Source organism: Camellia sinensis, chromosome 7 (assembly GCF_055761805.1).
Source record: "Camellia sinensis isolate YWXY chromosome 7, ASM5576180v1, whole genome shotgun sequence".
NCBI classification, from domain to species: Eukaryota; Viridiplantae; Streptophyta; class Magnoliopsida; order Ericales; family Theaceae; genus Camellia; species Camellia sinensis.
The window spans coordinates 70,337,175-70,361,860 of record NC_138967.1 but is presented as its reverse complement, the minus strand read 5'-3'; positions in this window follow the sequence as shown (position 1 = coordinate 70,361,860).

The window sequence follows — 24,686 nt, the reverse complement described above, 5'->3', positions numbered from 1 at the left end:
CATCGTAACCGGCCAGTAATCCGAGATTACCGAATGTAAATATGGTTGGAAAGTCTTTTTGCATACAGACTGTCACAGCTCATTGGACATTGTTTATTTACTGTTTTGGCTTCCGCCAGGCCCTGTACTCTGTTTTACTGTTCTTCTGTTCTGCAGGCCTTCGGTAATCTCGGATTACTGGCCGATTACGGTGCTAAACCCATAGGGCCGGGTTTGGGTCATGACAGACAGCATCAATTCCATCGATAGCACAGCTCAAGAATCAAATTGAATTTTCTCTAGACTGTGCGAATTTTCTCTGGATGTGGGAACTGTGTGAATTTTCTCTGGTTGTGACCATTGTTTGTAATTTTGTGAATTTTCTCTAGTTGTATGAATTTTCTCTGATTGTGATCATGTGAATTTTAAACATGAACACACAAACACACTCAGCGAATTTGTTAGAGGAATCCCTGGCGCCATCAATGTGAGATATGGAGATGTGGCCCAAGTAGATAGTGTCGATTCCATCGACAACACAGCTCAGGTTTCGGATTGAATTTTCTCTAGACTGTGTGAATTTTCTCTAGTTGTGACCATTGTTTGTAATTTTGTGAATTTTTTCTGACTATGTGAATTTTCTCTGGCTATGATCACTGTGTGAATTTTCTTTAGTTATGGTCACTGTTTGTAATTTTATGAATTTTCTCTAACTGTGTGAATTTTCTCTAGTTGTGGTCACCGTTTATAATTTTGTGAATTTTCTTTGATTGTGGTCACTGTATGAATTTTATCTGGCTATGGTCACTGTGTGAATTTTCTCAAACACTATGGGATTGTGATGTGTCTAGAGAAATTTTAGTGAAAATGTTCAAAGAAATTCTAAACATGAACACACAAACACACTAAGAGAAATTTTAAGGGATTCTGATGTGTCTAGAGAAATTCCAAACATGAACACACAAACACACTCAGCGAAATTTCTCTGGTTTTGAAATTTCTCTGGAAAAATGTTGAGAGACCTCAACTACTATGAAAGTATTGCATGCCCTTTATCCTATAAAATCTTAATACTAGGGATCTTTAAAAAAAATTTCCCCTTAAAAAATGGCTTTGTATTAACTAGTAATTATAGCTATTTATGAAATATGAAAGTTGTACCTTTATGACACTTTCTACTCGTAAACTATTGTTAAATTGTCTATATAGTCCCTGAACTATCTATTGAGTCTACGAAGTTCCTAAAGTATATAAATCAAAGTCTATTTACTCCCTAAACTATTGATTGAATCTATTAAGTCCCTAAAATATTTAATTCAAACTTATTTACTCCTTGAAAAGATTACAAAAATAAAATGTAAGCCCATGTTGGTGAAAATTACAGAAAAAACACCAGAAAGAAAGATAATAAAATTATAATTATTAGTACAAATATTTAATGTTAAATAGATTAGGCTTAGACACAGCAAACTCACTCTCTTTAAGGAGATTCAAGCCCTCTGCAGTTAGCAAAGCCCACAAACCGGTGTAACAGAAAAATCCTTCGACTTGTACCCCTCAAGATACAATAGTCCGACTAAGTCGTATGGTTCACCAAGTCTACAGAAATGATTGAACCCAAAGCTCCACCATAGAAATGCCTCTTATTTCTTTGCCTAGTAAACTCTTTATATTTCGGTAACTCATAGTAAAAGAAAACCAGAGACTTGAAATTAATTAGCAAGTTTTTCTCACTTCCTCTCTATATGTTTCACAGATGGTGCCATATATTTATAGGTTGCTAACTGACTTGATAGGTTGGTCAAAGAATGAAGAAAACAATTCTTTATTGTAAATCTTATCTTGTAGGAAGTTATCTTCTTATCCAAATATGCTACTTTTGATTATTTTATTGCCTTTCTATAGACTTCAACTTACTTCTTTGATTATTATATATGCATGCACAAGTTAAGACCGGTTTTTTATTACTTGTTCAATTTGCAGCTTTATATAAATTTGTCCATATGTGATGATTCAACCAGATGGAAGACGGTAGGGTTCTCTAGAGAACTCAATACCATATTATTACATTTTAATATTAAAATAATCCAACATTGCCCCACTTATTTTAATATTAAAATATCAAAATATGAGTTTATCAGGCAAAGAAGGATATTATGAATCATAGTAAGTGTGCTCTACATTGAACCTCCACTAGTGAAACAACGACATCTACTCCAAAGTCAATAGTGTGCTTGGCATTGAACTATGACTGTTTAGGGAAATAAATAATCACTGCTTAGACATAATATTCTAGGCATTGACATAAGCTATAATGGCTAGCATGTTATGGCTTTGCGTTATCCCAGTTTTCATAAGTGTATTTGAGAATAAGTCCAATTCTTATAAATTAACCCCCCCCAAAAAAAAAGCCCAATTGTCATAGGTTGTGGCCCCACTTCCACACTCATATATAATGAATTCTGTTAAGGGTGCTCTATAACTATGACACCCCACTCATAAGAGCTATAGAATTTCATTAAGAGTTTTTCAAGAAAAACTCAACCTCCAAGATGTTACAGGATAAATACACTTACACCATAGGGATGGACAAAAAATAAATTTAGTGCATTGATTATGGCCACTAGATGACTGTTCTTCTCATTGAATCTAGTTATAAGATCTTTGGTCCCTAGGTTGAGTATCCTCATACGTGGCTCCTACTATATTATATGGGCTTCAATCCCATCCCTCTCGATGTATTCCAGATTCTATCTCTTGCAAAGGCCTTAGTTAATGGATCTGCAAGATTGTCACAAGATTTAACATAATCCACATTTATAATGCCATAATTCAAATAAGATCTTACAGTATTGTGTTTTTTTTTGATAGGTTTGGATTCACCATTATAATAATGGTTATGTGCTCTACCAATTGCGACAATGCTATCACAATTAATCAATATAGGTGGAATCGGTTTCTCCCAAAAAGGGATCTCATTTAATAAATCTCTCAACCAATTTGCTTCCTCATTTGTTGTGTCTAATGCTATAAGCTCAGCTTCCATTGTTGAGTTAGCAATAATGGTTTTTTTATTTTTTTATTTCTAACTTATAGCACCACCTCCCAAAGTAAATAAATAACGAGTGGTAGAGAGTGAACACCTGACAAAGTATTCCAATCGGCATCACTGTAGCCTTCAAGTATTGCAGGATTTTTTTTTTTTTTTTATAAAACAAGCCATAATTTTTTGTACCAGATAAATATTTCATAATCTGCTCAATGGCTAGCCAGTGATCACCATAAGGCTTACTAGTAACATTGCTAAGTACTCCAACTGCACAAGCAATGTCAAGTCTAGTATAGTCAATCACATAACACAAGCTACCAATTATACTAGCATATCCCTTTTGATTAATCACATCATTGTCATTTTTGACAGGCAGTAAATGTACTTTAGGATCAGAAGAAAGAACATGATTGAAATTATAAAAATTATATTTTTTTTCAGAGTCTTTTCAATATATATAATGCGACTAATCCAAAAAAATGCCACCACATGTTTTGGTAATTTTTATTTTCAAAATATAATTGGCCTCACCAAGATCTTTCATATCAAAATGGTTACTTAGCATATTTTTTGTTTCAACTATAATATGCAAATTAAAGCCAAATATAAGCAAATCATCTACATAAAGGCTAATAATAACATGTGAATTTTCTATAGACTTATAGTAGATACATTTATCACATTCATTTGTTTTGTAACCATTCTCAATCATGCAGGAATCAAATTTCTCATGCCACTGTTTAGGAGCCTGCTTTAAGCCATATAGAGATTTAATTAGCTTACATACTTTGCTTTCTTGAACAGGCTTAACAAAGCCCTCATGTTCATCCATGTAAATTTCCTCATCGTGGTTTTCATTTAGAAAGGTTGTTGTCACATCCATTTGATGAATTTTTAAATCATGAATTGCAACCATTGCAATTAATAATCTAATGGATGTAACTCTCATAATCTGAGAAAAAATATCAAAAAATTCAAGATCAACTTCTTGTTGAAAACCTTTTGCAACAAGTCTAGCTTTATATTTATCGATAGTTCCATCCGGTTTGAGTTTTTTTTTTTCCTAAGGTCCCATTTACAACCAATAATTTTACAACTCGGTGGCAAATCTACCAATTCCCATGTTTTATTGGATATTAGTGATTCCATGTCATCATTTATAGCCTCATTCTAGAAAATAGAGTCAGGAGATGCCAAAGCTTCTTATAAAGTTAGTGGAGTTTTAATCAATATTTTCTTGGTTTTGTAAAAGATGAGTAAAAGAACCAGTTTTAGATAAAGTATTTCTCTAATTTCTTGACCCCTAGGATTTTTAGATTTAAAAGGAAATTTTTCTCTAGGAAAAATTGCATCACCTGATTCAAAAATTATTTTATTTTGAATATCAAAAACTCTATAGGTTACTATTTGTTACATATCCAAGAAAAGCACAAGTGACAGCTTTTACTCCTACTTTAGGTCGTTTAAGGTTCACAAGTCTAACATAAGCCAAACAACCCCAAATTCTTAAATATCTCAAATTTGGCTTATGCCCTTTCCACAATTCAAATGGTATAACCTTTGTCTTTTTATGTAGCACTTTATTTAGTACATAACATGTAGTTAAAATTGCTTCTCTCACAGATTTGAAGGGGCACCTGCTTTAATTAGCATAGCATTAGTTAATTCAGTCAATGTTCTATTTTTTTTTCTCCTTTCAGATACACGATTTGAAGCAAGTGAGTATGGTTGAGTAATTTCATGAATAATTCACAAAGACTGAGCAAATGAGTTGAATCCAAAAGATTTATACTCTAGGCCTCTATTACTTCTAAATCTTTTGACTTTCTTACCGAATTGATTTTTAACCTCTTGAAGGAATTCTTTAAATTTTTCAAAGGCATCACTTTTGTTTTTCATCAAGTACACATAAGTATATTTTGAAAAATCATCAATAAAAATGATAAATTATCTATTTCCTCCATGTGTTAAAATTTCTTCAAATTCACATAAATCAATATGAATTAATTCTAATAATTCAGTATTTTTTTTAACACTTTTATGAGACCTCTTTGTTATTTTTGCTTTACTACATATTTCACATTTTTCAAAATTGTTTGTCAATCTATGAATTAATCCTAAACTACTAGTGATTCCTACATATCGACCATTAATATGACATAAACGAGCATGCCAGAAATTCATAGAAGACAACATGTGAACAAAAATAGTAGCTTTATTATTTTCAACATTCAACTTAAACACGCCATCACATGAATAACCTTTACACAAATATTCTTTTTTAGTGATAACATATTGGTCAAATTCCATTATTTGTTTAAAGCTAGCTTTGTCGAGCAAGTAACTTGACATCAGATTCTTTACCGTAGATGGAGTGTACAACACATCTTTTAAGACAAGCACATGTCCATAAGTAAATTTCAGCTTAACATCACCACTCACGAGCACCTTGGTTGAACTAGAGTCACCAAGCATAATTGTCTTCTCTTTTTTGAAAGGAGTGTATTCTTTGAACCAATCCCTATCATAGCAGACATGTCTATTAGCATTAGAGTCTACCCACCACTCTTCCATAGGCTGAACCATAAATATGTCTGTAATCATAGCCACAAATGGTTCTTCAGTAACATTAGCCTGCGGAACAGACCGTGGTTTTTGAAATTTGCAGTATCGAGCAATATGCCCACTCTTGCCACAAATATAACATATTGTATTTAGTTGATCCTATGAAGGGGGTTCTTCGTTCCATCTTTTCTGTCTTAGGCAACCTTTATTTTAAGGTCTACCCATATTTTTCCAATTTTTCTTCACTGGCTTCAAGTGAACATTTTTATGAAAATGACCTTTGGATGTGTTATTATTTCCAAAAATTAAGTTTACCTTAGTGGTGGTATGTCCATTATGCTCGTGTCAAAAGTGTACCTTGTCCTCTAGCCTCCTCTTCTATACGGATATGTGTAATTAAAGTCTCCATGGACGTCACTTTTTGCTTGAGGTGCATTGACTTCTAGAACTCTGTCCAGGATGACGGTAACTTGTCAATAATACTTGCTACAACAAGATTGTCTCCAATCTTGATGCCTTCAAATTTGACTTTTGCCATGATCATTTAAAAATTTTGAACTTGCTCCACCACTAATTTTCCATCTATCATTAGATAACAGAAAAATCAGCTCGCTGCATACTTTTTTGTACCTACCTCTTTAGTATCATATTTATTCTACAAAGCTTTTCAAATTTTCTTACTAATGGTGTAAGTAGTATCATAATAATCATAAAATTGATCCAAAAGACAGTTCAAGAGATAATACCGAGAGTTATACTCATCTGTGTTGTATTTCTTCACTTATAACCACTTTAAGAAGACTAGGGTAGAAAAGCACTTTGCCTTTCCATCTTTTGAAGTGGGCTCCCTTGAACTAGAAGGTCTTGTTGAGATCTCCGAAATTTTTGTTAAGCTTCTTTGGTGTTGGCCCCATTTGAATTCGAATCTCATTAAAATTGTTCGTGAATATTACAAAAAAAAAAAAAAAACACCAGAAACAAAGATAATAAAATTACAATTATTAGTACAAATATTTAATGTTAAATGGATCAGACTGAGGTGCAGCAAACTCGCTATCTTTAATGAGATTCAAGCCCTTTACGGTTGGCAAAACCCACAAATCGGTGCAACAGAAAAATCCTTCGACTTGTCCCTTCTAGGATATAACAGCCTGACTAAGTCATATGGTTCACCAATTTGGTACAAATGATTGTACACAAAGCTCCACCATAGAAACGCCTTCTTTGCCTGATAAACTCTCTATATTTTGATAACTCGTAATAAAGGAAAACTAGAGACTTGAAAATAGTTAGCAAGTTTTCCTCACTTCCTCTCTATATATTTTACAGATGGTGCCATATATTTATAAGTTGCTGTTAGAAATTGGGCGCCCATGTGGCATGACCCATGACCCTTTTGAACCTTATTCATGTAAGTTTGAATTTGAATTAAAAACCTATTTGGATAACCCACTCATGATGTCTATATCTATCATATCAACGGATATGGATAGATGATATACTTAGTCTATATATCTGATACGATATATGGGATATGTGATGAATCAAATAACGTATGTTTTTTCCCATACTGACTCTCTCCCATTAAAATAATGATCGAGCTTTTTGCATTATGACTTGTGTGGGTGATACTCATATTGTGGTATCACTCCACTGTTGGGTGTTTGTTGTTTGCATTTTTAAAGCACGTGATTTACCCACAAGATTCTTTGCTTCAGGTTCTATCACCTAAAGTATGATCTGATAATTTTTACCCACGGCGTTATACTTGTTTTACATTGGTATTAGATTTTTAATAGGTATTTTCGTGCTTATTTTTATACATTAAAATAGGTGTATAATTTTATATAAATATATACACGGTATATGCATGAAAATTAATAATTTTTCGAACTATCTCCGATCGACCTGAAATTTATATATATTGTAGTATATTTAATGTAGAGCATATCTGCAAAGTTTCATGAAAATCCAACGGTTAGATTTCAAAAAAAAATGAAGACCCATTTTATATTTTCGAAACTTTACATGCATGATGGTTTTACATGCTTTAATTTCAGTTTGCAAATCTTACATATTTAGAATCCTTATTTCGAGACTTTCGAAACCATATATTATTTGTTAGATTTGGATTTATGGTTAATGAGATACATCAAACCCTAATTTGGTTCGTTTTATTTTTTGATGGCTTAAGGAAGAAGATGAAGTGCTGAGTTTCTGCACTTCCACTCTCATTTGAGAGAGAGAGTAACACACCATATTATTTCGGTTTGTTAAATGTAATTTTTGATACCACCATTGATTTTATTTTGAAAAATGGAGTCCGGCAGTACCAAAATTGGACCAGAAAATACCTTGAAAGGCGGCGCGTGAGTCGCACATGCCATCTGACGATGTCAACGCTGCCATGCGCGCACCATGCGTCATCATGCGCCAGGTGCGCTTCCCACGCGCCATCACGCATGCGCTGTTCGCGTCTTCCATGCGTGCGTCTTGTACCGTCCACGCGCGCGCCTTGCGTTACGCCGCGCGCTGAGCCTAGTCGTGTCGTTTTTCGCGCCGAGTTGGCTGGTTGGCAGCTGGGTGTAAGGTTCTGTTTGTTTGTTTTTAAAATTCAGAATTGCTTTAAATGGTCATAAGTAATTCGTTATAGCTTTGTTTTAAGCATGGTTGGTACTGTTAGACTCAGAATTAAATTTTTTATTTTCTATAAAATTTTCAAAATTTTATGAAAATAAAAAATATTTTTCCTGAAATAATAATTCATTATTTCTGCTTTATATTGCATCTGGTGTTGCACGATTAAGTTTCTGGAGCTGAATTTTTACTATAGACCATTGTAATGGTTTAATATTTACTAGTATGGTTGTTGCATTTTCCCAAATTCTGGAATGTTTATTTATGATTTTATGTGTGTTTATTAATTATTTAAAATTCCAGAAAAATTTCAGAAGTGATATACTTTCTATTATGGCATAATCTGAATATTAAACACAACACATTGTTATTTTTTTCCTAGAGTTTCTAATATGTTATAATTATCATAGCATGATTAATTGTTTTTTATTTAAATTCCATTATTAAATGTAACATAGTATGAGTTGATTGTGAATCTACATTAAAATGCTATTGTATGGAATTAGAATATTTTATCATGCTTTTAGACATGCCATAGTCAGTGGGAGGTCATTCGGTTGAGAGAAATCTTTGTAGATTTACTTCCGAAAACTAATATTTTGCACATGAATTAAATTAAATTTTTGGATAATTGTCACCTGTGACGCAAGAGATGATTACGAGCATAGCGAATTTTCGATCTTGCGACTTGTGTAATATTGTCATTATTTAATTTAGATTTTTTGCAGCAAAATTATATTATGCTAATGAAATTAATAACAATGCGAATTTCTCTCTAAATTCATTTAGTTTATGGAAGTTAATTTGGTTGACCTAGACTTAGTAGAGATGTTCAAATGTGAACAATGTAATCCTTTTCTTTAGATGAGCAAAAGTCTTGGAGACTTTAGGTCAGACCTTAATTAAGCCAAAGTAAGGAAACATGACTCAAAGTCGTCGTGGTTTTGTTGTCTTGTTTGGCATAATAAAAATTGATGTGTGCGCTATGGTAGCGGCACGTTACGTAGTTTTGATCGGCAAGTTTTGGAGTTGTGAAATTAGTAAGCCCTCAATAGATCTGTATATGATCTTGACTATTGAGCTGTGCGATTTGACTTTGTAATTTGACTTATAATGATGTTGCATCATTGGATGAAGTAACATTCAAGAGTCACGTCATCCAAGAAATGCGAGCTTAAATGAGTTAGTCATTAAGTGTAAGATGAGTAGCCAGTATGAGCAGTGTTTTGCTCTCTACCCAACTATTGGGAGTGGATGGAGCAAAATTTCACGCACTACAATAGTGTGCATTGAAGTATCACTTGAAGTTAAAAGATTAGCGCTTAGTAGCAGCAAAATCTATTAACACTAAGTGAAAAGATTAGCGCCAAGTGGCTGCAAAATCTATTAGCATTGCCAACTTGTCTAAGTCTGGACCCTTACTGTTTCCCCAGTTAAGTGTGAGACATGATGAGGTGCTTCTTTATATGGTTCCTTAGCTAGGCTTATGTTTTTGAATAACGTTTACCACTAAGCGCAAACGTTGTAGCATAGTAATGAAAAGGTCAAGGCCGACAAGGTTGTTATGACTCTAAGAATTTGACGCATGGCTCGTGAGAGCATTGTGTTGAATTAGACTCTTTAGCCTAATTCACGCTTAAATTACTTCGGGAGCTGTCATAGATTGATAGATTAGTCTCTCCTTCTTGTGGATAGTAGAATTAATTGCAAGTAACTATGAAGCGAGAAACATAGATGGTAAGAGGAGTATCGTCATCTTTCAACTAGATGTAATAAAGTGTATGGAGAATAAAATTGACTTGAAGGTGCAGGGGACTAGTACTTACTAGTTAAATTTGTGACTTAGGTGCATTTGATATCTCCATGACATCCTTTTATGATCTAGTGAATATGAATTAGTCGTGAGTCATTACCTAGTTGGGCCTAAACCTTTAAAACTTGCCTTCAAGAACTCAGACATTAGGATGATTGGAATTAGTTTATGACATTGGTCATGAACCGGTGGCTTATTATACTTAATCACATTAATGAGAAGATGACATGAATGGTTTGAGTAGACCCTCTCAGGCCCACTCACTTGTGACATTCTACTCTCATGTGAATGTGTAACTTTGTTCGCAATGGTTGTGTACAAAGTAAGTAGGAAAGCTGCAGAAAGGCATTTGTATTGGCGCATTTAGTCCACTATGATATTTGTGACTGGATATGTGTAAGGGTATGATAGCTAGCCCCAAATCTCGACACATTTATAGATTACGATACGCAGCTTAGTCAAGACTCTTTGATCTCCCATAAGTCAAAAAGTTTTGAAATGATTTTTGACATTGCACATATGAGATCGAGATCAATTAGATAAGAGCTTTTGTGCTTTTAGTTTTGACCAAGGTGGCAAATATCTATTTGAGTTATTTTTTAGAAAGCTCTGTGAAGAGAAACGGATGCTTAGAAATTTGATTATTCATAGTACTCAGCAACACAAGAGTGTAGTAGAGATAAGGAATTAAGTATTGTTAATGTTAGGTGGATGATGGCGCAAAATGTTTCTCAATTGGGAATTACACTTTAGTTTGTGTAGACACCCCATTTTTGATCGACCTCAAGACTTAGACGTCATCGTTTGTGTACTCGATGATTGTGCTTGTTTGTGCTTATTTTGAGCACCTGAAGTTCTCGGCAGAACACCTTGTCTTTGAGCCTCTAAACCCTTTTTGTTTTGTGCTTGTTTTTTGGCCAAACCTTGGTGCCTTTTGCTTGGAAGGGGGAGGGGCCTTGTCGGCCACTTTTTGCCCCTGTCGACCAGTTGAAGTGGCTGGTCGGCTAGTTGAGGTGGCTAGTCGGCTACCTAAAGTGGTCGACAGCCATTTGTTCCCTTTTTCAGATATTTGTTTGCCAGTTGTGCCAGTTGTTGTTCACTGAAGGCTATCCCCATACACGTGTATGGAGAGATGAATACAAGCCTTTAGCTTGATTTTCTATATATAGGGGGGTCTCTCCCCCATTTTGAGGGGTTGGAAAATTTAGATCAAATTTCTCCATCTCTCTCTAGAATTTTCTCTCTCTCTTCTTGTTTTGTGCCTTCTAGTTAGAATTCTCTACACATTTGCACATCAAGTCTTAACCAAATTGGACCACCTTGGAGCTAAAGTCCTTTGGAGCCTATTTTGGGCTGTTGGAAGGTTATTGGAGTGCATGTTTTGTGCTGAGCTTCAAGAGGTATATTACTTACCTGGTAGGCTTAGTTTTAATCACTTGCTTGGCCATATTTTTGTAATGTTTTGGGCCTAGTTTTCAACTATAAAAAGCTCTGATTTTTGGGCCTTAACATGTTGGTTTGAAGCCATTTTGTGCTAAGGGATTGTCTACTCTTCTTGTTGCTTATTTGTGTGAGCCTTTGCACCATCTTTTAGCATATTAAATTCAAACTTTTTGGACCTTTAAACCACTGAAATTCAGAGTTATTTTAGTGGTAAAAAGCATGTTTTGAAGTCCAAAAATGGAGGGGTTAGCCTCCCCTCCTTGTGTCTCACTTCCATGCCTAGTTAGCATCACATGGTAGCATGTTTTTGTGGCTTAACTTAGTTTATTTCCAACATGTGTTTGCCTCTGATTTGGCATGATTTAACTCCGTTTTGGGCTACTTTGGTCACGTGAGCCTTGTTTTGTATAGTTGTAGTGCAAATGGCTTCACTAGCTTGGCATTTTAGGCCTCCAAACATGTTTTGCTTGGAATGATTGCATGTTGTAGTGTCTTTTAACATATAATTTCAGTGTATATAGTTCTATCACATGCTCATTTGTTTCATTCTTTCATTGCTTTTGAGAGTTGTGTCTTGAGTCTTCTTTGCAAGCTAACATGTGAGCACGTTTTTTCTAGCATTTTGTACCTCAATCTCAACATGATTTAGTCACTATTTTGATTGGTTTTAACTCTATTTTGAGTTGGTTTGGTCCTTTGAGGCTTGTATTGTATGGTTGTAGTGCAATCTCTTTCACTAGCTTAGTGAGTTGGACCTTTTAGCATGTATTGCATGAGTTGCTTGCATGTTTTAGTGTCTTTTTGCACTCCATTTCAGCACTAAAATCTCTGCAATCTTCCTCCATTCTTCACTCTTTCATTTGTTTTGAAAGTGACTTCAAACCCCTTGTTGGCTTGAGTGTGGAATTGAGATCCTCATGCCTAATGGTTTAATTCCTTCGGGAGTTCATTACCAACAGCATGAGGCCTCTTTCATGCTCAAGGTACTTGTGGTTCAAGCCCTCTTTCCAGTAAAAGATAATCACCTTGGACTTAATTGATTAAAGGACTAACCGGTAATGTAAAATGTGTAAACAAAATGAACAAAGTAAAAAAGGCAAGATAAGCATCTTTGTGTTGCATTGCATGTATACGGATCGGACGTTAATCCGAACACAAGAAAAATGGGACGTTTCATACTCAAAGTGATGAAACATGCCACTTTTCTTGGTCACCGTCACCCTTGATCATGCATGATAGGGTGATGGTTATTTTGGTCTTGTTTGTGCATTCATTGACCTTGTACAAGCTTGGTTCCCTAGCCATCATGCATTGAAAATGCTTGGTTGATGGCTTGAGAGCCAAGAGCTACACTCCTTTGAGCTTGAAAGATGATAAGGAGGGTAGCAGTACATACATTTCTTGAAAATGCATTGCTTTGCCTTTGTTTGCTCTTTGTTGCAGCAAAAGGAGAAGTCCAGAAAAGGGGGTGGCCGACCGACCACTTGAAGTAGCCGACTGGCCACTTGATGTAGCCGACCGGCCAGTTAAGGTGGCCGACAGCCACTTTTTGTAGCCGACCGGCCACTAGTGAATTTTTGCATAAATGTGTTCCTGTGTTAGAGCAAAGGCAATCTGGAAGTTGGTACAGTTTTCAGAAATCAAACGGGTGCAAACAAAGGCATCCGATAGCAAGGCAAGGGCAGCTTCGGGTGGAGCAACTGAGCATGCATGCATCCCTCGCCTTCGAGGCCATTTAATCGTTTTTGTTAGCTTAGAATAAGTTATACAGGTGTTATAATTAATTAGCTTAGATAGTTAATTAGTTTAATTGCTTTAATTAACTTAGCACAACTAGTTATTCAATTTTGGTTTGTAATAATTAGTTAACTAGAATAGTTAATTAGTTTCGGTTTGTAAAGCTTAATTAGCGTAGCTAGCTTAGCTTATTCATTCGAACCCTCCTTCGTGAGGGCGTAATGTTGTAATAAGTGTGCGTGCGTGTGTGCATGTCTTCCAACCCCACGTCTTTCTCCTTTTTATTTATCCGCTTTCGATGGTTAGATTAGGGACATTTTCAATTAGCATACCTTATGCTCGCATGTTTGTATCCATTCATTTGTCTTGCATGCACCGAGGCTCGGCTCATCATTCAAACTGCATCACAATTTCAAATACACTTCTTTGAATACATGTTTTGAAGCATGTTATCAAGTGTTACAAATACCATGATTAGGTAGCCGAGCCTATTAATTGTATTATTGCATGTGTTGCATTAGGCATCTTTACATAGTTAGGAATCATGCATTTTTCTAACTAGTTTTTGTTTTGGCTTGGAGTACTTGGTGAGTCTTTATGCTTTAGCATACTTGCATGAGTGTGAGTGATGCCATGTTTCGCATGCCTGCCATGAGGCTATTTGCTTAGATGATTAACTGCATGAATGCTTGTGGATGAAGGCTTTATTGTTTGAATTGGAACAATTCGATGATTACATGTTTAAGCCCACTTTGCAAAGTGGCAAATCATGTTTTAAGCCCATCATGTTTGATGGAAATCCGCGTTTTAGCCCACTTAAGGGTATCAAATTCAAACCATATTCGAAAACAAACATAAATTGAGTTGTTCAAATTCTTGCGATTTTAGTCTATACTTACTTGTGTGCGTCACATAGTAAAGTTAGCTAACAACCGGAATAAGAACACACGTGTGTTTATAAAATAACATATCATGTTTAATAGAGGCTGATCTTTTTTCGGGCGAGCGAGAGTGTTCATTTTAGGACCTTTCCCTCTCAGACCCAAGTTCCCGAGCTGAGGCAACTTTGGTGATGACAGACACGTGGCCTTTGGCACGAGTCAAGGTTTCCTGAATTTTTCCAAAATAAAATACTTAGATGGCGACTCTGTAATCTGGCAAAGCAGTCCAATTTTGGCATTATTTGATTCAAAATCGATTTTCCAAAATGATTTGCCGAATTGGACTCTTTGGTGTTTATCAGTTTCACATTGCACTTTGTGAGATTAAATTCAGAACCGTGACAGGAGTCCGAACTGTAGGACCAATTCGAGCTCTCCGAAAGGGGGCGCGAAAAAGTTGAGCTACAGTTTGTTGCCTATATCCCTAACTAAGTGCCCTTTATATCAGATTTTACACTCCATTTGAGTAATGGGTTAGCGGAGAGCCATCTATGGGCGATCTGTAACCGTTAAGAAACTTATCTTTATTGTACTTCTCATAAGGTTACGAAGGTAAGACCTAGGGTTCTATAGCGCATTATTGCATGCTGTCTTATAAACACATAGGGTCATGTGGCGCATTATTGTATGCTCTCATGTCAACCCTCCTGGTCATGTGCATATAGGTAAGTAGCTTTGTGGTAGTGCAACTAAGTCACATAAAGTTTTCTTAGTAAAGGTGACATGAATAGAGTTTTGGAACTCTATAAGATAGAGAATTCTAAGCATAGCACTTTATGTAGCCTAGTTGAGAATGAAGAGAAATTTCCAATATCCTAGGGACAGTGGGAGCGATGTACCTACTAGTGGATTACTCCATTAGAGAAGAATACTCTACATTCTTTGTTGCAGGGTAGCGAATATGAAAATTTTCCACGACATCACTGGGTGATTGAGAGGGAAACATTCATGATTGCTCCACAAGATGATAAAGAGCCTAGGATAATGCCAAAGGCTCTAGTCCCCTGTTTTTAGAAAATGGATCTACATTGCGCAGTTTAAGACAAAGTCTTTGAGGATTAACCATTTCTATAATTTGGTTGACTTTCCATTATGACGCGAAACTGTTCTAAAGTTATGCGCAATTTGGATAGTCATTGTTGAGGCATAAGGCTCGCTAGATACCGAAAAGTCGCACCATTGAGAAAAGTGTAGACCATGAGAAGACTTCCTCTTGGGGAGTGAGGTTATTTCGATTTAGGTTATGATTGACATAAGTTCAGAACATTGATTTGTAGACGTTGTGACCCAACTTCTTGTTGGAGAATTGGATAAGTAGATCCGTAGGGACTTACCTTCTGCTTTTATGGTGAAAAGTTAGGAGCGCAAAAAGGTCGCTAGTTCCAATAAATCTTTTACAGCCTAAAACAGTTATCCAAATAGTGGTTCTTAGATTTCGTCGAGCCATGATAAGCCAACGATGATCGATGAAGACCACTGAGGCATGATCAATGGTCCAAAAGAAGTTTTTCCTTAGTCATTATGAGCCAGGAATTTATAAGGTTGTCGCCACCTAGGGTGGGCGGTCCTCTGTTTTAGATATGATGGACATGGGTGATGTAATTTATATGCTTGGATGTACAATCCTCAGGGATTGTTTTGGGAGAATTCCCAGTTTGTCTTTGATGACTTACATAAGGAATATCCTAGAATGATTCTAGATGCAAAATTGCAAACTCATTAACTTACCTATTGGTAAAAGCCAGAGCCTTAGCTATTGAATGAATCCTCGGATTGTCTTTGGGAGAAACAAATGACCTATGTTCCTTGTTTTTTTTTTTTGTTATGAGAGCCTGAAGTATACTATGTGGGTGTATTCCGAATGATAAGTGTTATCTTTGGTAAATGGTCTACTGAGTTGTTTAGACATTAACCTTGCTCATTAGACTGTGGATAGAATGCTTTACTAGTAGTATATTAATTTGCTCCTTGTAAGATTCAATGCACTAGTTGGGCGCATCTTGAATGAACACAGATTGGTCACCAAAATATCTTTAGAGATGTTACTGCGCAAGAGGTAGTGATCTTGAATCACTTCATGTGAGGCGCACATGGTGGATTCCATTGTATATACTTATCGCAAGAGGTGCTGATAAGGCTTATGTTTGGAATCTAGAATTGTGCAAGCTGTGGTCGTGTTTTTTTAAAATCAATCACTTATTTGTTGTGAGATGATGGGATGTTGACACTATTATGGCTTGTGTTATAATGATTAGTAGATAATGATGTCAACAGGCAAGATTGGTGCACTCAAACAAGCAATCAGCCTTGGCGCTTGGGAGCGAACAAGGATGAGACTAGTGGTTTATTTTTATTTGGAGCCAAGAGAGGCTTAAATTATCCACTATGTATGTCGCCTTGGTTACAACCAAGATGAGGTCGTGTTAAGGACCAAACATGGATGTTAGTACCCACTTTCCATGTTATGCCTGTTATGATTAGCCAGATGCGAGATCTCATTTGGCACCTGGAAGGCGAGCAAATAAAGAATTCGGGTTAGGCGCTAGAAAATGACTAGACTAAGATCTGTACGGTGTATCGAGTATAACGTTACTCTTTTGGAAAAATTACTCCACCGTAACATGTATTCATACTATATGTGCTTGGCGACCGAGTAATGAGGTGAGAGAATGGATCCCTGTTTCCTCACCATGTGAGTCTTACGTGTCATTATTGATATGACTTTCATTTATGTACCCTTTTGTGACTTTTGACTATGTTATAAGGTAAGGGGTTGATGTTCTGCTACTTTGATATGTTGCCTGCGGTTATGTATGATTCAGTTTTAAGGAACATCACTGGGAAAACGGTCAATCCTAAACTAAATGGCATAAGGGCAAAGGGAAGATCATCTAGTATTATACCACTGTTGTATATTCACTGCCAGCAACTCACATCTCTTAGTATGAGAGGCGGATTGAGTGTGAATATATTGCAAGAATTGAGAGGGTCAAACATGCTCTTTTGAGGGATTAGAGATTTTTTTTGGACCAATGTAATTAGATCGGTCTGGGGTATATGAAACATTATTTTTATTTTTGGGTTGATGTCTCTATGCTGACTCATTTTTGAGTTTCTAGTATAGAGCTCCCACATGCAGGTGTTCTCAGCGGTCGCACGGTGCATTAGCTAGTATGAGATTGTTCATTTTTTGGGGAGATTGAGATAGAGATGTGGCAGTGTCATGCCAACTCATGTGCGAGTGGGAGATGTTATAAATTGGGCACCCATGTGGCATGACCCATGACCCTTTTGAACCTTATCCATGTAAGTTTGAATTTGAATTAAAAACCTATTTGGATAACCCACTCATGATATCTATACCTATCATATCAACTGATATGGATAGATGATATACTTAGCCTATATATCTAATACGATATATGGGATATGGGATGTGGGATGAATCAAATAGCGTATGTTTTTTCCCATACTGACTCTTTTCCATTAAAATAACGATCGAGCTTTTTGCACTGTGACTTGTGTGGGTGATACTCATATTGTGGTATCACTCCACTGTTGGGTATTCGTTGTTCGCATTTTTAAAGCACGTGTTTTACCCACAAGATTCTTCGCTTCAGGCTCTATAACCTAAGGTATGATCTGATAATTTTTACCCGTTGCGTTATACTTGTTTTACAATTGCTAATCGACTTGATAGGTTAGTCTAAGAATGAAGAAAACAATTATTTATTATAAATCTTATCTTGTCGGAAGTTATCTTCTTATCCAAATATGTTACTTTTAATTATTTTATTACCTTTCTATAGATTGCCACTTACTTATTTGATTATTACATATGCATGCACAAGTTAAGACTAATTTTTTTATTACTTGTTCAATTTGCAGCTTTATATAAATTTGTCCATATGTGATGATTCAACCAGATGAAAGACGGTGGAGCTCTTTAGAGAACTCAATACTATTTTATTACATTTTAATATTAAAATAATCCAACAAGTCATAAGTATTATACATTATTAAGAGACCCTAACTAGTTAAAATTTTATTTTACAAAAATCTTAAATTTTTATTGTGTCATTGAAAAGTGAGCGTCAGTTCTTTTGGTAAGTTTTCTTTACAAGGGTAAGGGTAAGGGTAATTATCTATAACATTTTCTTACATATCTTCTGCAATGGCTACTTGCTTGTCTTGATCTAGTATCATATACTAGATTTCATTTACAATTTTTAATTAATCGTCTTTAAGTTTTTTGCCAAGTTCTTTCTATAACTTAATTAATATATTATTTTGTTCTATTATTATTTGTAGCAAAATGTTATTATTCAAATTATCTAATTGTACTTGTTTAGTATGTCTAGTACTCATATAATTTTATTGGCAAGATTGATAAATTCGACTCTGATACTAATTTAAATACATAACGAAATAAAACACTTTTTAAAGAGAAAATAGAAATTTAAGATTTTTTTTTTGGAATAAAATCTAATACTTGATGATGAAGAAACCCAATGAAGAAGATGATTAGAATCACCATGTGATTGCCATATACAAAAGAAAATACCCCCAGTCATTGAACGGCCGGCGGGTCCTCTGACGCCCAAGTTAGTCCTATACTATTATAAAAATATTTAATGGATAAATTAAATACATAAAACAACATACAATCTTGTCTTGCTTAGCAAGTAATTTGGGTGCTCCAGAAGTCATTTTCCAAAAAATCGCTAGTTATTTAAGATTTCTATATCGATATGATCTCATATCTTGATGAGTTTTGCACAATACAAAACACTAATATAGTGTTTGATTAGGATTTGACAACCGCATTACATGTGATAATCCATAACTGCGCCATGTGGTAGTTTGGGACCCACATAATTCTTGTGGTGATTTTCATTCCCTCCCAATTGCCCTCAAACTTTCATTTTCTTTGAGCCTAGTGAAAGAGTGAAAGCTTTCTATTATTGTTCTGATAAAAATAGTCGTGTATTGTTGCCTAGTTAGAATGATATATGTTTTGATAAAGATAATTTTCATGAGATGACAGGGTGCCCATTATACTACTAGGTAGTTTTGCAGGGTTCGAACACCTTTTTGAGGTCATATACGAGCATTTACTAATCTTAATGTGCCTAGAGAATGCTAAGTCTTAGAGAATGCCTAGCGAATGCTAGAACTTATTCCAAGAATGCCTAACCTTGATAGGATTTATTCCAAGAATGTCTAACCTTGCTAGGTTTTATTGAAAATGCCTAATCTTATTAGGACTTATTTAGAAGAGTGCCTAGCCTAGTTAAGACTTTTTACCAGACAAAAAGTTCGGAAGTGGATTTTTCCAAGAACAACACTTCAGAAAATTTCTAAGTATCTCCTTCATAATTCATCTTGCCTCTTATAGCTAGTTTTTTGCTCTCCTCGGAGGGGTTTAATCTCCTCGGGTACGATAGCCCTATAGTTCAGACTCCCGTGGTTCTGAATCTGATTTCATTAGTGCAATGTGAAACAGAAAAATGAATGAGATGCTAAATCCGACAAATCCTAGAAATCCATTAATCATCAGAGATGCCAAAAATGGACTGCATTGCTAGATTTTAGAGTCGTCACCTAAATATTTTTGGGAAATTTAGAAAACCCGTGACTCATGCCAAAGGCCACTTATCCGTCATAACCAAAGTTTCTTGGCTCAGGAACTTAGGTATGAGAGAGGAAGGTCATGAATTGAGCACCCCACTCACCCGACCAAAGATCAACCTCTACTAATCATGATGTGATTTTTATATACATTATATGCTCATGTTCTGATTATTAATATACTACATTACTTTGTGAAGCAAACAAGTATAGACCACGTCACTTACTTTGGAATGCTTTGATGTCATACTTTCTTGAAAAGAGTTTTAAATATGTGAAACTCGGAGGAAAAACTACCTCATATGTACACTAATCAAAATCATTCCAACTTAAGCGAAATAACTTTCATCCATAGGCATTCAAAGAGGTATTTCAAATAAGTACATAGCCTTATAGCAGTATGCTTGACATGGCAACACAAACACACATGTCATATGCTAAAGCAAAAATGTTCACCTAGTACTCAATCGAGGCAAGCCAAAAAGAAGAATATAGTTAGAACAATACATGTTCCTAATATGCAAAGTGACTAATGCAACACATACAAGAATGCAAGTACTAGGTTCGGTTTTTTAACATGTCATATGGATTAACTCAAAGCATGTGGTATGCACGTATTCAAGCAAGTAGGAAATGATAGTGATATTCAAGAATGATGAACCAAACCTTAATGCATGCAAAAATGGATACAAAGCATGGTAATGATATGAAATGAAAACGTGATACTATATGCAACCAGGATAAGCATGTAAATAAAAGAGGGAAAGAAATAAGAGTTGGAAGACATACAAATATTACAAGTTTTCTCTCGCACAAGAGGGTCCGAATGTCCTAATCAATTAATTATTACAAATACAAATGAATGAACTAATTAATTAATTACTAACTAGTTATTACAAAATATGAATATCAAAGCTACTAATCTAATGGACTTGAATGAGCGGCGAATCGCGTGCGCTAAAGAGAGAACATCCTTTGGAAACCTCTTTGCTTGCTGCCAGAAGTTGCCTTGTTAGCAGTCAGAAAACAGTTCTGTTTTGACCTCAAAATCTGCTCTGTTTTGTTGGAAAGTCACCACTACCGTACAACATACTTGGCCTAAGAAAGGGTGGCTAACCCCTCATCTTTTGTGACTAATCACATATTTCAAGCCTCAAAACACTCTGAAAACAGTATGTAAAGACAAGAAAAAAGATAGAGAAAAGATGATGAAAAGGTTCAAAGTTCTCCTCTTGAAAGAGATGATGATCTTCTTAGTTCACAAACCACAATCTAAGCACTCTCAAGTAACTGAAATTGTGTTTAAAATCTCAACAAAAATAAGTTCAAGCTTATATGGTGTATTTATTGTGTATCTATATTGCAAGAGAGGAGAGAATTGTATTGGACAAGCTTTAGGCTTTTGGAGATTTTTTCTAACCCCAAACCATGAAGGGGGGTGTTGTATTTATAGATTTTCAGTTTCTCACATTGGAAATATCTGCAAAAGAGATAACTGGTCCAAAGCATGTACATAGGACCTGTAGACACCCCATTTTTGACGACCCTTACGACTTGGACGTCCTCGCATGCACACTCAATGATGAGTCTAAATGTTTGTCTAGTGCTCGAAGTCCTCAACGGAATGCCACAACTTTGAGCCTTTCAAATCTTACACCATTTTTATCTCATTTTTGGACCATGCCTTGGTCTTTCCAGCCTGCAATCTTTGGTAGCCTGCCGGCCATCCCTAGAGGCTACCAGCCATCATTTTTGGGCTACTGGCCACTGATGTGGCTTGTCGGCCACCACTGATGGCCAGCCAACCACCAGTGTGTTTTACAGATATTTTATGCCAGCTGCGCCAGCTATTTGCACAGATGCATGCATCTTCACCCACATGTAGGGTTAGATGTTTTTAAGGGAATTGCTTAGTTCTCTATATATAGAAGACCTCTCATATTGTTTTGAAAGTCAGAAAATTTTGAGCTTAAAATTTTTTTTCTCTCTCTAACAAATCTCTACACTTTAGCTTATAATTCTTCAACCTTTGCCTATACACCCTTAACCAAATCTTTTCACCTTTGAGTTGAGGTACTTTTGAGCTTAGTTTGAGCTCTAGAGGGTGTTGTTTGCTTGTGTTGTTGCTTGAAATTACTTCTTCTCTTCAAGAGGTATAAGGCTCTACCTATTTGCTTGCTTGCTTTGCTTTTATTCCCACTGTTTTTCCATTGTTTTGGGTTGTCAAAACTCTGTGTTTTTTGGGTTGAAGCTTGGGTTTAAGGCCATTAAAGGTTGAGGGGTTGATAGCCCTTCTTTATACTTTGTTTTGGAGGCCTTTGCCCTTGTGTTTCCCACCCTTCTGCTACTTGTTTTTGAGCTTTTATAAACTAATTTTCAGAGCTTTTTTAGTGACCAAAATCATGTTTTGGAGTCCAAATTTAGAGGGGTTAGCCTTCCCTCCTTGTGTCTTGTTTACTAGCCTAGTTTATGCTATGTGTTAGCTTAATTTTCTAGCCATTTGTAGCTTAATTCTAACATGTTTTAACCTCTGTTTTGGACTATTTTAACTCTATTTTGGGCTGATTAAGTCATTTGAGTCTTGTTTTGCATGCTTCTAGTGTAAGTGTCCTCACAAGCTTGGTGTTTTAGGCCTTTAGACACCACTTGTTTGAGTTGATTGCATTGTTCTAGTGTTTTTCTCATTTAATTTCAGCAAGCATAATCTTTGCAACCTCCCTCATTTCTTCACTCTTTGTTTGCTTTGAGGGTTGTTTCAACCATAGGATTGTTTAAACTTGAGATTGTGGTCCATGCTTAATGGGTTAATCTCTTTTGGGGGTTCATTATCAATGGCATGACACCTCTCCCTTGCCTTGAACTACCCCTTGTTTGACACTCCCTTCTCTTTTAGAGGACTCAACTTACCAATGGACTTAATTGGTTAAAGAATGGAAGGGTAATTAAAATGTGTAACTAAAAGTTGAAACTAAAATTGTGCAAAGATAAGAATTTGATTATGTCTTGGTGTGTTCAATTGGACGTTAATTGAACACATGGAAACTTGAACCATTTCATACCCATTAGTGATGAAATGATTCAAGGTTCCAAGGTCACCACTTCCCTTGATCATTCATGAAAGAGAGGAGGTTTGTGTCTTGTTTTGCATTTATTGAACTTGCACACTTGATTTCACAAGCCATCATGTAACGAAATTACTTGAATTGGTGGTTTGTGGCTAGGTTCACCACTCATTGGATTTGTTCATGAAAAGAAGGGGTGAGTTGTGCAGACAATCCTTGAAAATACCCTTTATATGCTCTGTTTGTCCTCTGTTGTAGCAAGACGAACCTGTGCATCAGTGGCCGGCAGACCACCTCTATGGCCGACTGGTGGCCGGCAACCTTCATCTTTGGTTGGCTGGCCACTGATGTAAAACTTAGCAGAGTGTTGGTAAGGTGGAGCAAAGTTATTCTAGAAATGTTCAACTGTGCAAACAGAGGCATTTGGAAGCAAAACGGTGGTCTTTTCGGGTAGAATCCGAGCATGCACATGCACATCTCTCATTTCCCGAGGTGGAGTAGTTAATTGCTTAGTTTAATTATTAATTGCAATTGTGTTGTAATTCTTTAATTAGTTAAGTAGTTAAGTAGTTATGATGTAATTATTTTAGTTAGCTAGATTAGTTAAATAATTAGTTCATTTGTTGTTGTAATAATTAGTTAAGTAGTTTAGCTAGTTATTCATTTTGGTTTGTAATAATTAGCTTTAGCTTAGATTTAATTAGTTAGCTAGTTTATTCATTCAGACTCTCCTTTGTGAGAGCGTAATGTAATAATGTGTATGTCTTCCAACACCACGTCTTTCTCCAATTTATTTAACTACTTATGATGGTTAGTTTAGGGACATCACGTCTCGATTAGCATACTTCATGTTTGCATCCACTTGTATTGCATACACTGAGGCTCGGTTCATCATTCTAACTGCATAGTTAGTTTAATACTTCTTTGAATACGTGCTTAGATCGAATGTTATCAAATTGATTCATATGCCACATTAGTAGCCAAGCCTAGTAAATTGCACATCGCATGTATTGTATTAGTCATATTGCATAAGTTAGGAATCATGCATTTTTCTAACTAGTTTCTCTTTTGGCTTGGAGTACTAGGTGAGCCTTTACTCCCTTTAGCATCTTGCATGAAATATTGATGTTGCCATGTCTAGCATGCTAGCCATGAGGCTAAGTGCTTAATTGCTATAACTGTTTGAGTGCTTGTAAATGAAGGCTTGTTGCTTGAATTGGAATGATTCAATGAATGTACGCTTAAGCCCACTTTGTCAAATGGTAAATTCACAAACTTTAAGCCCACTTTGTTAAGTGGCAAAATCAAACCCATTTCAAAAAAAAAAAAACAAAAAAACAAAAACAAACAAGAAATTGAATTGTTCCAATTCGGGCAAACTACTCTATATCTTGTGTGCGCGCATCACATAGTAAATGCTAGACTAATAAATCGGAATAAGAACATATAATGTACATAAGATTTATATCATGATTAGTAGAGGCTGATCTTTGATCAGGCGAGTCAGGGTACTCAATTCATGATTTTCCTCTTTCGTACCTAAGTTCCTGAATCGAGACAATCTTGGTGATGATGGACACATGGCCTTTGGCACGAGTCATGGGTTTCCTAAATTTCTCCAAAATAAAATATTTAGGTGGTGACTCTGTATCTAGCAAAGCAGTCGTTTTTTGACATTTTTTGATTCAAAATCAATTTTCCAAACGATTTGTCAGATTTAGACTCTTTGGTGTTTATCAATTTCACATTGCACTTTTGAGATTAGATTCAGAACCACGAGGGTCCGAACTATAAGGCTTCATTCAAACTTCCGAAAGGGGGTGCGAAAA